This window comes from Phaenicophaeus curvirostris, chromosome 8 (genome assembly GCF_032191515.1).
Source record: "Phaenicophaeus curvirostris isolate KB17595 chromosome 8, BPBGC_Pcur_1.0, whole genome shotgun sequence".
NCBI classification, from domain to species: Eukaryota; Metazoa; Chordata; class Aves; order Cuculiformes; family Cuculidae; genus Phaenicophaeus; species Phaenicophaeus curvirostris.
Window position 1 is genome coordinate 18,035,111 of NC_091399.1, and position 15,468 is coordinate 18,050,578.

At 43.3% G+C, this 15,468-nt stretch overlaps 1 protein-coding gene across 3 annotated transcripts in view; it reads right to left on the minus strand.

Moving 5' to 3' along the window:
* The window catches only part of COP1 (COP1 E3 ubiquitin ligase), a 134,205-nt gene that overhangs the window by 43,339 nt on the left and 75,398 nt on the right, over positions 1 to 15,468 (minus strand). The gene's annotated exons all lie outside the window — the stretch shown is intronic.

Genomic DNA, 15,468 nt, shown 5'->3' on the forward strand with positions numbered 1-15,468 from the left:
CAACTGTTCAATATTTAGATTATTGATCCAGTCAAAAAAATAAGTAATTTACATTGCTGTCAGATTTTTCAGTGCTTATAGACTTGAGAATTTAAGTGGTGCTCACTGCTACACATTCAAATGAATGTTACAGCCAAGAAGGGTGCCCTGAGTGGTGGTAGATGCTCCACAGAATCACAGAATGGTTTGGGTTGAAAGGGACCTTAAAGATTACCCAGTCCCAACCCCCCTGCCATGAGCAGGGACACCTCCCACTGGATCAGGCTGCCCAAGGCCCATCCAACCTGGCCTTGAACACCTCCAGGGATGGGGCAGCCACAACCTCCCTGGGCAACCTGGGCCAGTGCCTCAGCACTCCCATCGTGAAGAATTTCCTCCTTATATCTATTCTAAATCTTTCCCTCTCCAGTTTAAAGCCATTCCCCCTTGTCCTATCACTCCAAGCCTTTGCAAACAGTCCCTCCCCAGCTTCCTTGCAGCCTCTTCAGGTACTGGAAGCTGCTCTAAGGTCTCCTTGTAGCCCTCTCTTCCCTGGGCTGAACAAGCCCAAGTCTCTCAGCCTGTCAACAGCCTGGAAACATTCAAGGTCAGGTTGGACTGAGCTCTGAGCAACATGATCATAGTGGAAGATGTCCCTGCTCACTGCAGGGGGGTGGACTAGAGGACCTTTAAAGGTCCCATCCAACTCAAACCATTCTGTGATTCTAAGACGTTCATATTCCAGAACAAAGCTGCAGGGTGGGGAGTGAGATGTTGATTAAATGGCCTGTCACAAGCCTTCTGGTATCAAAGCACATCTTGGACTTTTTTTTGTTAAATAAAAGAAAGATCTTCAACACCAAACTTAGTGTAAAATTAATTTCATATATTAATGCTCTGGCTACAGCCTGCAGTCCCGCATGCCTCGTGCTACAGCTGTTCTACCGAAACAGAAGCCCAGGCTAAAGCATAACCTTTAAATGGGTCTCTCTTGTGCTTCTTTAACGATGATGATCTGATTTGTCGCATCTAGTAACTCATGTCCTCAGCTGATGGTAAGCTCAGCTTCATCTATTTGTTTTCCACCATATGAACTTCAAGCTTGGATCAAGGCTGCCTGTTTTCACCAGTGAAACTCTCTGCATCAGTAGTAAGATTAAGAGACAATTTATAGTCTGAGGGGTGTATTTAAATGACTTGTTCAGCATGATTTAAACAGAGCCAGAGCACATTTGGTGCAAGATACCTCTGCTTGCCTCCAATTAGGTTATCCTGAATAAATGAGAAGAGCAACAAAATAAAAGGGCACAAAAAAGCATACAATGTATCTTCAGTCAGAAAGAAAGATGAGAAGCATGACTTTGTGGAGTTCGATTCCATTTCTATTTTCACTGTTTAAAAAATGATTTCAGAGATCCTGAAGGAAACCCACATTGCTCAATACATACTGCAGGGGTTAGCAGAAATCAAATTATTTATATTTAAACCTATAAAAATTGATCTTTCCTTTTACTTCCTTCTCCTCTATATACCAAGTGTAAGTAAAATTACTCAGTACACAGAGTGGACAGAACAAAGGCTTCAAAGCTACCTAGAATTGTATCTAGGCAACTTGTTTAGCAGGAAAATATAATCATATCCTTATACCTTCAAGTGTCCAGTGTTCACTGCTTCAAATCAAAGCTTCTGTTTCAAGTGCCTCCGGGTGAAAGGAAAAACTACACCTTGTTATTGCCCTAAGTGGTATCCTATGGAGGAGAGTCTTGTACATTTTTGTTGAGCTCAGACAAACAAGCAGCAGCCGAACACAACTGTAACATCAAGACAGGTTAACCAAATGCCTCTTTCAGCCAGGCTTGGTGTGATTTCTTGCTATAAAAAGGAACCTTGCATCCTCAGAGGTAAAGCCTTCGGCTAGACTAAAAACGGAAACAAAATCAGGAGGTTCACATGCAATCTCAGTTTTCACTGTTAAATTTTTTTTTTATTCTGTTACATAGGAGATAAAGGAAGGAGATAAAAAGGGACAACATTGTGATTTTAAAATAAACTCAAGTCAACAGTAGTAGACTGGACTACGGCGCACTGTATTGCAGCACACTGAAGATCACCTGGCACAGCAGATGCCTCAGTCCTTGCAGAAACCTGAAGAAGGGCCAGGAAAACAAGAGCTGCTCTTTCTCAAAAATCCAAGGAAAGACAGACAGCCGCTATCGGAACCCAAACCTTGGAGATAGAATGCTTTAAAATACGTTTCCTTTAATGTGAGACGAGATCTACAAAAGCCTCAGCACTCTCCTGACCTCAAAGCCATCTAACAAGCTGCATACTTACTTAGAGACCAACAGAAAAGTTATTAATAAGGAAGCGGAACCTCTCAAGCGGATGAATCTTTGTAACTCCACGCTAGGAAAGAGCCTCCCCAGAAAGGCACTGATATCAAAGGCTGGTCAAAAGACAAGTCAGGATTTAATTATGAGGAAGCCCAAACTGAACCTTAATCCTACGCAGAGTGGTTTCCATTTGAAATCTGCTTTTGCTCAGGTGCCGTGAAAGTCTTACAACAACGTAGGCTGGAAGGATCTCTGGAATTCAGCCAGTCCGACTCCCCACTCAAAGAAGGGACAACTGCAAAGTTTGATTAGACTTCCAAGTTAAATAATTATGTTCAAGGGTCCTACTCAATCAAGCACTGAGCATTTCCAAAGAAAGACTCTGCGCACTCTGCCCTCTCTTTAGCTGCTTTGAAAAGTAGTCTGATGTCAAAGGACAGAGAGGAGACATTTTTAACCTAAATTTGCTCAAGCTATTTGCTATTGATATATGGAAGGAAAGGCATTACCCCCTCGTGACATTATAGTATTAATGTTTAGGCTGCGTGTTGCTGTACAAGCTTCTGGTTTCCCAGATCATTCAGGTTTTGCGTACCTACTCCCACACAATGGGGGTGGCACGAGGCACTGCCATACAACCCTAGCTCTCCTTTAATTCTAGGGTTTTTTTTTTTTCCTTACTAATAAAAAAAATGGAGGACTGCTGACCTTTAGATGTTGCCAAGCCTGTCACTACCAAACAACAGCACTTATGAGATCTTCATGTGACTGAGGTGGCTTTCTCCAAGAAGTTTAGGGTGGATATTTAACCTCCTGTATGGCAGAGGGGCAGACTGGAGCCTGAACATCCCCAGAGAAGACTGGGAATATAGGACAGCTGAACACTCCATCTTTGGGAATAATTCAACTCAATAAGACAGGTGAACCTTCATACAGGGATCATAAAAAAAAGACTCTCTAATCTTGGGTCTCTCCCACGGCAGAAGAGAGTGTATGCTAAAAAAAAAAGGGGGAGTCTTCATTATAGTAACAGAAAGGCAAAGTGGCATTTGGGCATTTGACAAAGAGTGCTGAGGAAACCTTCCAGCCAATGAAACATTATAGAGAGATTTATTTCACTTGACAGAGTAATACCAGGAAAGGATCTGACCAGCACAGCTTTGGTCTATCACAAGCCATTTCAGGGAGAGAAGGCAGTGTGATAGTTTCCACTACATAAAGGAAATAGATGCTCTGGGAAAAGAGAAAAGGCAACAACGCATTAGGGACAGGAAACAAAGTGGACTGGAATTCAAGTGAACAAAGCCCTGCACTAAAAATTAACGCAAGAATTTTCTGAAGAAGAAATTGGATAATATTGACAGCAGTGAGCTGACATGAGTGCCCTCTTTACAAACCATTTCCCTTACTGTACGGAAGGAGATTAAAAATGGGTTTGATACAGCCTGAAGCAAAGAACCTTTGACAGACAGAACTATCCAGAGCATTCTGCTGAAGAATGCAGTGTGCTGTTTTCCACTTGCAGCATGACAAATCACACGGGGAAGGGAGAACAGAAATAAATCCATTTCACCCCAACATCTCCCTGTAGAACACTGCAGCGCCAGCAAAGCCAACCCATATTTTTGTTTTCCTTTCTACCTCTTCCTTTCAAAAAAAAAAAAAAAAAAGCCCCAATAAACCAAGAAAATTTTATCCCAACAGCCATCATTACAAGCACATTAAAATGTTTGCTGGATATGGCTTCGTATTCACAATTTTCTGTTCCAGCAGAAATTGCAAGTACTGTGTTTCTATAACTAAGACAAAATTACCCATTTGATGCATTTGCTTTTTCCTCCTTTTTTTTACCAGGAGTTCCCTTTGCAGTAAAGGAACAGTTTCTCTCTGAATCACCATTTTTTGTTGCCCTGGGGCATTCCAGTAATCTCTTCTAGAAGGAATGCTCTGGTCCACAGCAGCAAACTGCAACAATGCCCTTATTTTATATTTCACGTGTGTGTCTGAGCTGATTTGGGATGGGGTACTTCATTCACATTTGCAGCTGCAGTTCTGTCTAGACAAAATGGTCTCAAATATTGTCGTACGAGACTCCCAAGGAGCTCCTGCACAAACCCTCTTCATAGATGTTAAAAATTCAATGGCCACCTAAAGAGGCACTGAACTTCACAAGAGTCAGTAGGTATTCTCCATGCAGGTCAAATCTTCCTCCACGTGCTCTTCTCTTACAGCATGCTCTGAAGACTTTGTAAGATTAAGCCAGGTCTGTATGACTTATTTTACTGGTAGCAAAATCTGAAAAAAACAATCCCAACCTTTTAAGTGAGGAAGGCACAGAGCCTGTGATGTTAGCGAGGAGATGAAAAGGAGGTTTCTAAAGCAGAGGAAGGCACGTGGGCATTTTGGGATGACAAGTCAATCTCATTTCAATACAGATGATGCGACACCACCTCCAAAAACTGTATTTAGGGAATCCAACACAAATTTAGCCTCCAAAAATCATATTTAGGGAATCTAACACAAAATCAGCCCATGTTTTTACTTAAACTAAAGAAGAGCACCGCTTTGAGAAGGAAAACGCTTAACAGTGTTCTGTTTAGAAGACTAGATGACAAAAGAAACAACACTAGAAAGGTTCACTTCAAGAAAAGTGAATTAAAGAGAGCCAAGACTAGATTAAACATGTCTGGTAGCCTCAGTTTAATCCCTGGTAAAATCAACAGCACAACAAGCACCTCCCACCTTTCCTTCTGCTGAGGAAAGGCTCAGGTATGTGACAGCAGAGAGTTTCAGGCTAGCACTTGAAATATTTCGACAGAGCCCTGCAGGGAAGACTATCCCCTGCTTCAGGCGGTGATTTTCACCTTACGAACACCAAATGCACTATTTTTTTTAATGTATATCAACACTAGCATTTCACTAAAGATCTATATCTCCCTCTGCTGAACAGATGAAGGGAACAGCAGCCTTGATGGGAACCGCCAACTGGGTTTTTAACCTTTGTATTCAACAGATTCCCTATGGCTTGAAGTTAGAGATGACATTTGCTGGGTTATGGATAATGGTCTTTACACACTGGGGATATTTTTTACTGACTTGTCTAAAGCTTTTGACACACCAGCCCATAAAACCTCCGCCCTAAATAACTTGTCTCATATTAAGGAGAGAAGGAGGAGACATAAAACATTAGAGATCTTAATCAGTTGAGAAAAGAAGAGCTCTGATGGGAGGAGGAAGAAAAACAGATTTCTCTAGAAGTCCTTTGAAACTTTGACCTTTATGGTTTTAAAGAGCTACAGAGGTTTCTCACAGGAATAAAGGATAGCTGTTTTCTATGCAATTCAAAGATTGCCATCTATCAGACTGTTGGAGAAACAAAGTATTCAGCGCACATAAGGGAGATTTACTAATATTACAAACCCAATGAAGACAACAGCAGAAACAATCTGCTGCTTTTGGAAGAATTCATTCTTTATATCTGAAAGAGAAAAAAAGAATTGTTTACTACTCAGACACTAAATCCAAATTTTCTCCTATATCGCGTGTACAGCTCTATATGCACTAGTTTGTGCAGGTCAATGCCCAAAATGAGTTTCAAAGCACCTATAACATGTGAAGAACTGTCATTTTATAGTAGAAGGTGCTTCAACCTATGCTGTCTAACAGACTACATCTCTGAAGATCAGAAACTTCTCACATGCACACCAGGAGTCTTATCTGACTGTTAGATACATCTTTCGAAGTCGAAAGCACTCCATCATTTGTCCAACAGATCTCTTTCAATTCAGGGTACTTATTGTACACAGTATTTGATCTCAGTGCAAACCCGTGTCAGCTCTGGCTCCTGAATGACTCGAGGTTCTGCAGGTCATGGAGCTGTGAGGGTGGGAAAGGACAGCACAGTCAGACTCCTAGGGACCACGAGCTCCAAGAGGTCAAGATCATGAAGATAAGGGCTTAAGGTATCAAGAAAGGTAGGTAAGAACTGGAACATGCACTAATGAAGCAATAGCTTTAAGGTTTTTGTCATATCGGCAAACATAAAGAACCAACCAGGCTTCAGAGTAGTCAGATTGGCTCTACAGAAAGCACAGGCTGCTGCCACACGCATTACAATATGCAGCTGAGGACCCAAGTTTGCCAAACTATCAGTCAAACCTAATTTTGGTCCAGAACTACATTTTGTTTCACTAGCCTGAGGAGATACAAGCCTTCTTCTACTAAGTTTCGGAGATGATGACCTGATTAAGGACTTGAACTGCCCTCAAAGCAGACCCCACTGGAAGAGATATTAAATACAGCGTCACAGTTGCTAATATTCAAACTTCAGGTAAAAATGCTTAAACCATAACCCCAAAGATCTGGTGGCGTATGCAGACAAGGATGTAAACATGGGGAAGTACACGACAATACACAGGTATCCAATGCGGAAAAGAGGCAGTGTGTGCTAGCTAGGTAATGGAATAGGTCATGTGAAGTCCTGCTAGATTTCCAGACATAACTACAGTCTTATTTTGTCACCTTGAGTTTCAAATGGCTAACAGAGCCTCTCCAGAGGCATTGCTCTCAACCCAGCCCAAGCGTTCAGAAACGCTCCTCTTAAAAATACGCACACCGCTTACATGCTCAGACACAAAAGGTACCTTCGCAACGAGAGCCCACACAGCATGTGCAGGTTACAGATTCTCCTACACAACCTGGCAACCTTCACTGGTTTGTACGGAAAGTGTAGTGTATGTTATAGAAGTCTTAAGTGTTCAAAGTACCCAAATAAAAAGCTGGAACAGTTAATCAAGGCAGCAGGCTGCACAGGAGATAACACAGGAAGCCATTATAGACGCTGTCATTCCAACGAGCAATTCCTCTAAATGAGCTACCAGAAAAACTGCAGCTTTGGAAACTGCCAGGGTTGGAAAGGATTAAACTCCAAGGAATAGAGCAATAGCTAGCAGCAAGAGCAATTTGGCATTCTGAGGAAAAGATGAATCTTGGAGTTGCCTATTCCGTTCCTGAATTTCAAGGCTCATTTAAATTTTAATTTGACTTGTGTAACATTGACTAAATGACTTCTACACCAGTCGGAAGACAAAATGTTCAGGAAAAGAATATTTAAGCAAACAATTAGCACACCCATTTCTGCTAATGACAGATTTATCCTTTCCTCCAGAAAATCAAATGGAGCTTTTCAAGCCCATTTTATTCGTTCACTTCTTACTGAAGTGTGACGACCTCTGGGTTAAAGTTTGGAAACTCCCCACGGGTCTTTATATTGTTTCTCACTGTTCATTGCAAACGCTTTATCCGACATAAGTCAGAGACTATGCTTTATGTGCAACTAAAAAAAGTTACTTGGGCTTTTTTCTGAAGCTGGTGTGAAATTTTCACATACAACATGTCCTGCGTGCCTGTGAGAGGTTTCATGTCCCTTCCTGATTTCCTAGGAAGCAGCTGCAGCAAGGCAGGGCGACACTGCGCAGTGTCCGGCTTATCTGGTAGCGTCTCTGATGTGTGGAAACAGGCAAGTCAGCTTAACTGCAAACATCGTAGGCTTAAATGCCACGGCACAGCTGCAGCTGTCCTGCTGGCCAGCCCTGAGCAGAAGCAGAGTGTGATCTACCTCCCAGTGCCAGAAAGATCGTCTTCACCAGGACGGTAGGAGGTACAGTTCACGACTTTCAGTCACATCCCAGCATCCAAGAAAAGGGATGACTTTTAAGTCAAAGCTTCAAGATGGTGTTCTAACCTAAAAAATCCCACTAAGGTCCGCATTTCCCCCCCGTAAGTACCAGGGAGACAGAAATCACAAACACATTAGCCAAAAATACAGATTCCTCCAAACGACTCTCAAGTGACTGTGCTATAGATGCTTTCAAAGAATCATAGAATCACCAGGTTGGAAGAGACCCACCGGATCATCGAGTCCAACCCTTCCTATCAAACACTAAACCATGTCCCTTAGCACCTCATCCACCCGTGCCTTAAACCCCTCCAGGGAAGGGGACTCAACCACCTCCCTGGGCAGCCTCTGCCAGTGCCCAATGACCCTTTCTGGGAAGAATTTCAAAGGTTACAACAGAAGGAACATTTGCAATGAAGTCTGGAATGAGTCAAAATGATAAGGTGACAAGTGTGCACTTCCAAAATACAGACCTTATCCCCTACTCCCTTGCCAACAGCCTGAGAGATCACAGACCGGAGGAAGATTCTTGGATATCCGCAAGAAGAAAAGACACTCTGCAAGTAAAGTTTAATGCGGGTAACAGGCAAGTCCTGGACTGCCTCATGCCTCACTGATTTCATAAAGGCTGAATTTTGAGCACTGATGTGAAGTTTTTCCACAGGCTTGAAAGAAACACCAACTTTTCCCTGTGCCTTTGAGTACTGCGCTCAATTTGTACGCTTAAGGTAATCCTGTAGCTTAAGCTCAAAGAAGCCGTCTAACTCCACCCTAAACATATCATAAATTCGCACAAATAGATTCTTTCTGAGTCACTGCAGGCTTTCAACAGAGCCGAGTATTTATCCATGAGAATCTATTAAGGTAAGACCTTGCTTTCAGCTGGAAAACATTAATGCTCTCCCCAAAAGGCATACTGCCTTCTTCGTCATTAATATCACATCACTCTTCTGAGCTGAGTGACAAGCCAGGCTACTCACTCAGATCTGAGGCAGCATGAAAGGCTGGCTCTACAGAAGGATGCTTGGAAAACAGAAATCACTGCTCCAGCAGAAAAATCAATATTTCACTGGACAAGGTTGGTCCAAAGTGGTCCCACTTGGCCATCAGGTATATTAGCAAAATTGAACGATGCTTATAAAGAAGCCACATGTGACTTTGAACTGTGAGTGCATCAGGGTGATGCAGAGATCTTAAGGGAGGTGTAAATAGTTGCAAATGAAAACAAAGCTGTTGACATAGCAACAGGAGTCCTTTGGCACACTGGATGCTGTGGAGCGGTATTGTTAGCTTTGTGGCCACTCAACAGTGAAAGAAAGGTGGCAGCTTTCAAAGCCGGAGTGCGAATCCCATTCTGTGATGCTGATGATGGTGCACAAGAAAGATCTTTAAAAAGCATGCAAAAGCTGCTGGGGAAGGGCAAAACCATCTTTGAAGGAAAAGCACTTTCTTGGAAAATGCTCTTGTTCAGTGTCACCGCACAAGCAGGGAAGGGAATACGGAGAGACAGAGAAGGCAAGAAAAGGGAGAAACTGCAGCACTGGGAGGAAGATCTCACGTTCAGTGAGGATTTGTCCCTCAGTAGCAAATGCAGATCTCAGTCCAGGCTGCCAAAAGCCCACCTGGGGCTGGCAGTGGTGGTCTATGCTCAGGGCAGGAGCTACACAATTGCCAGTATGCAGATAGAGGTGGAAAAGCAAAATCAGCAGTGTTTAGGAGGTAGTACAGCATCCCAGAGCTGGTAATCTCAAACTCTGAAGCTGTAAGTAGTAAAACCAACATAAATCAGCACTGCCCCATGTTTTCCCCATCCTGGCCACTTCATCTGAACCCTCAGTCAAGAGTTTGCAACAACACATTGAAGCCGTTGGGAGACCTGACCAAGATTAAAACCGACCCAGTAAAACCTTCAGCTTTGACCATGTTGGAGGTGTTCTGTCTCTCTCCTCTGTCCATCTCCACTTGTTCACCACTTCCACTTATTTTGTGAAGCTCCTTGAGAGCAGGCAGTCCATCCTGCCCCTCTGCAGCCCTGAGGAACCCCCTTCCCATCCCCCTATCCAACCTGCTAGATTTGTGGGTCCTACAGGGAGAAAAAACATAGCATGCTAGAGGATGATGTATGTAGTGTAAGAACTCGGGAATCTGAAGTTTTGATGACATGATCTCTGCATAATATACGGGAAATAAAAGGTCAGTGGTAGCTGCTGACAGCATTACAGCATGCTGGGAATAAAGCATCGCTACTATCAATAGCTGCACTGAGCTCACTCAGGTTAGCAGACAGGCTGATCTCACCCAGGCTGCAAAACTTGGCCATTCAAGCTACAACCCGCATGCATTTCTAGCCCCCTTTTTCTAAAAAAAAAAAACAAAAAAAAAAAACCAAAAAAAAAACCCCAAACCAGGCAAATGGCACTGCTAGAAAATATATGGGTTGAGGGCATCGGTGCTGTTGCTGAGGCAGAACAATAATAACTTCAGTCATGATTTATATAGCTAATTTCAGGATAAAACCCTACCTTTTTTTAAAAAGGGGAAAAGACCACAAAATTACCTGATTTCGTATTCGGCTGTGATTACAGTTTATACTGCCCAATGTTTCAACTCAGTAAGCATGCAAATAGAATATTTTATTAAAGTAACAGACAAAAGGGATCTTTTCTTCTTTATGCCCATTCTCCCCTGCCACAGATTTTATCAGGCTGCAGCCAGCCGCGCTAGCTTCCCTTTCACCTGAAGCACCTGTCTGATTTTAAGAGAATTATTTCTCAAACCAAACACCCATTGCTCTCTTGTATAGGCTTTATTTCCAGTTTATTGCTCATTTGTTCTGTTTTAAGCTACCAAAATGATCTTTTGGTCATCTAAAAGCTTTCAGAGTGAAAAGCCCAGAAAAGAAACATACATATCATCCATATGAGATGGTAATCCTGGGATTTGCTTCTATAGAGGCACCTAAAGCATGGTTTTCTTTGGCTCCAGAAGCCAACCCAGTAATCTCTACTCAAGGAAAGGGCTCCAGATAGAGATACACAACCTAACACTTTTGACCACAGGTACATTTAAATCAGAGCCTCACGGCAACTCCTTTCACATTCACTACTCACCTTTACTGACAGGTTACTGAAGCACAGAGGGGTTAATCAAGAAATCCGCACAGATCCCACTTTCTACTCCTATCATGTCCTTTTCAAGACAGGGCAGTTGCTTCATGTTCTCCTCCTGCTGCTAATGATGGGCAGAGGAACTCCGGCATAAGGGAAAAAGGCATGTTCTCCACGAAGGAGCAACAGTATGAAATGAAAGCAGTGAGCAGTCAAGCAGAGTCAACGTGGTGGCATCTGGGAGAAAATCGCAGCCAAAACTGCTGGAGTAATAACCCCACTTCACTTTTTTTTTTGCACAGGTTTGCAATCTGGTCTTGCTTCAAAATCCATCACTGCGGTCCTTCGGTTCCCTCTGGACTGGACAGGCGCACACTCTCCTGGGTGGAAAACTGGTTGGATGACTGGGCCTAGAGAGTGGTGGGAAATGGTGTGAAATCCAGCTGGAGGCCAGTGACAAGTGGGGTTCCCCAGGGCTCAGTGCTGGGTCCAGCCCTGTTCAGTGTCTTTATCAATGACCTGGATGAAGGCATCGAGTGCACCCTTAGCAAGTTTGCAGACGACACTAAGCTGGGTGGAAGTGTGGATCTGCTGGAGGGCAGGGAGGCTCCAAAGGGATCTGAACAGGCTGGACCGCTGGGCTGAGTCCAATGGGATAATGTTTAACAAGGCCAAATGCCAGGTCCTGCACTTGGGGCACAACAACCCTGTGCAGCTACAGACTAGGAGGAGTCTGGCTGGAAAGCTGCCTGGAGGAGAGGGACCTGGGGGTGTTGGTCGACAGCGACTGAACATGAGCCAGCAGTGGCCAATGGCATCTTGGCTTGGACCAGAAATGGTGTGACCAGCAGGTCCAGGGAGGTTATTCGCCCTCTGTTCTCAGCACTGGTGAGACCGCTCCTCGAATCCTGTGTTCAGCTCTGGCCCCTCACCACAAGAAGGATGTTGAGGCTCTGGAGCGAGTCCAGAGAAGAGCAACGATGCTGGTGAAGGGGCTGGAGAACAAGTCTTACGAGGAGCAACTGAGAGAGCTGGGGTTGTTTAGCCTGGAGAAGAGGAGGCTGAGGGGAGACCTTATTGCTCTGTACAACTACCTGAAGGGAGGTTGTGGAGAGGAGGGTGCTGGCCTCTTCTCCCAGGTGACAGGGGACAGGACAAAGAGGGAATGGCCTCAAGCTCCACCAGGGGAGGTTCAGGCTTGACATAAGGAAAAAAATTCTCCACAGAAAGGGTCATTGGGCAATGGAACGGGCTGCCCAGGGAGGTGGTTGACTCGCCTTCCCTGAAGGTGATTAAGGGATGGGTGGATGAGGTACTGAGGGGCATGGTTTAGAGACTGGTGGGAATGGTTGGACTCGATGATCCGGTGGGTCTCTTCCAACCTGGTGATTCTATGATTCACTACTTTTACTTGATAATACTGCATCAAAACTGGGTGCAGATGGAAACATTTTTTAAAATCGAGATCTGTGGTTCAGGATTACTTGGAGAGCCCTGAAGCTGCTGGGTATGTAACTGTGGCTACTGACACTGCAGCACGGCTGAGACATCCAGCAAGGGCCAGGCTGCCATCACACTCAGCGCTGGACATACAAAAGTGACCCTCCCAACCCGAAAAAATTCCACAGTTTGGGGACTGGAGGTCCTCACCAGATCGAAACACCCAGGGAACAAGAGGGCCATAAGAACACTTCAACAACCTGCTGCATCAGCTCACAAATCATACCATGTGTTTTGGTAGGCCTCTACGGGACTTCTAAGTATCTTCCTTCCTTCCTATTTTTCTGTAAAAGGGAGTTCTAAAATTGGAGAAAGTTAGAGAAAGCACAAAGGTGCTTCTCAATATTTTACCCATACATGACAATGAATAATGGCATCACCGGCAGAGGTAAGCCAACAGTCAAAATTTTACTAACAAATGAGAAGGGGGGCATAAACTAGAGAGAGGGTAGAAAGGACCTTAAGATAGCCTTCCTACTTCTGTGGAGAATGCAAAGGGGGAGAGAGCACAGAGATTCAGAGATGTTGGTCTAGTTGAGGCATCTGATCAGAAAACCCACAGCCAAGACACATTCTGAATGGACGGATGCAAGCGGGCAAGACGCATTTGTCAAGGTTAGAGGAGAATGTTTCCTCAAGCAAGGTGTAAAGAACAAGAACTTAGGAAAAGGTGTTTCAGCTGCATGGGTGGTTAGGGAAGATTCTCAAGAGAAGAAAAAATAGGAAATGAAAATTCAAAGAACACCCATAATTTCAAAATATTAACACTGACATGAAGTTAGGCTTGTAGTCAAAATAGCATTGCTAGGGCGAAGCATGCCAGCTTGCAGGCTATTTCACATACAGAGAAAGGGAGGAACAGAAACACATATGTTTAGTAATTTACTAATGGTATATTAAATCAATTTTCTTCCTCCTTTTATATCTCAAATATTAAGTAGCAATACTTTTCTCCCACACCAACCATTTCATCAATTGCTCATCTCATCAAGTCTTCATCTATAAATATATATACAGACAAACATACACACACATATATAGCATTAAGTTCCATCAAACCAATGAATAAAACAGCGGTTATGCACTTCTGCCTGAATAGTGCATAAAATAGGGCTGGATGCGATGCTAGAAAACCTCTACTTTTTTACCATGGAATAAATCACTGAAAAAGTAATTGAAACATTAATTTTCCAAAGCGAAAATCCTCAGAGCGCATGAAAGAACAGGGGCAGAGAGAGGACAGCTTTCTAATATTGCCCACTGCAGTGGTCACTGAACTACTGGGCAGTGCTTGGCACTGCTCATCTTTTCTATGGGGGACAAACAGATCAGTGTGCCCAATCTCCCCCCATCTTTTTTTGGATTAATGCTACTCAAGGAAACCAGCTTTGACTCTTCCTTTATTGATTTTATAGCCCATGTGACAAATTACTCTATTTACAAGTTATATTGCTTTTTCCATAGACTAAATGAAATTAGTAAACAAGACTAGCCGAAAGTGATGAAGGAGGAAAAACCTTTGTCTCCATCAGAACCCATTAAACCGGGCTCTTTGACTACACAGAATATGAATTGCAGAATTGCCAAATGGTTTGGGTTGGAAAGGATCTGTAAAAGTTAACCTGACCAATCCCCTGCAAGGCACAAGGACTAACGCATTGTTTTTTGCTGCGACTTTTTTTGGTAGGAGTTCAGAAATAACGTCTCTCAAGATCTCAGAATTTATTTTAACCTCATCAGCCATTTTTTCCACGTGTATTTATGGCTGAAAGATCAATTAGAATTCCTTCGTGGGAAGTCATTCCCATCAGTTCAATTACTCCATGTAATTGTTTCAGTAATCATAGTTAAATATCCATTTTAATTTTTATTTAGAGACTCAATTACCAAGCATCAAGCAGATGTAAACACTTTTAAAATTTTATCTTCTCTCCCTCCTAAGTCTTCTTCCCTAGTACAAACACCATTTTACCCCTCAGCATTTTCTAAACCACAAAAATGCACATGCAGTCATTTCAAAACTCCACGTATCCGCTGGCACTCCCTGATGCTTCCTTCTGAAACACGCTTGAGGATGAACCCATCACGGTTTGTTTGGCACAAGCACCCTGTCTGCCTCCACCCCATGTGCCCTACAGCTCCAAAAGCCTTCCTGGATTCATGCCCCCTCTGCCTTTCAGGTGATAAGGAATCCCAGTTACTGATTTCTCTGAAGAGTTCTGTTTCGTGGTGCTTTTATACATCTATTTTAATCAGCAGCTGATCCATTTGGAGCTGGTGCTCATGTCTTCCCTAGAGCCTTTCACAGACAGCCCCTTTCATTCAAATGCCGCTACTAGGTATTGTAATTCAATTCTGTTCTTCCATGTAATTCACTAAACTTCAGCAAGATGCCTGTCAAGCAAGTCAATATTTTACACTCCAACCTGAATCCATTTTTTGCAGTGTATCAAAATGCAAATTTATCTTTTCCTCCTAGGAGTCACAATCTAAGCAGAACCAGCCTAGAAATGGGAACACCTAAATGAAACGGCAAACCACTGGTTGCAAGAACAATCAGTGTATCTCCTGAAGTCCAGAGATAGCAGATGTTGTCAGAACAGCTAGTTACAAGTGCATTAAAACCCCCAGAGGAGAAAGAAAATGCAGAGTTGGTTAAAACATTTATAGGTGCCTCTGAGTTTCAGTTGCTGCATGCATAGCATGATACGGTTTCCTCCCAAAGCGATCCCAGCTCTGCTCTCTAATCTTTTTATCATCACCGAGAACTATTTAATCTAAGTGAATAAAAGGCTCATCGTGCTTTCCCCACTGACTACTTCAAAAAAACCCAAACCCATTAACAGCAATGCTTTGCCCAACCTAGGAAAAG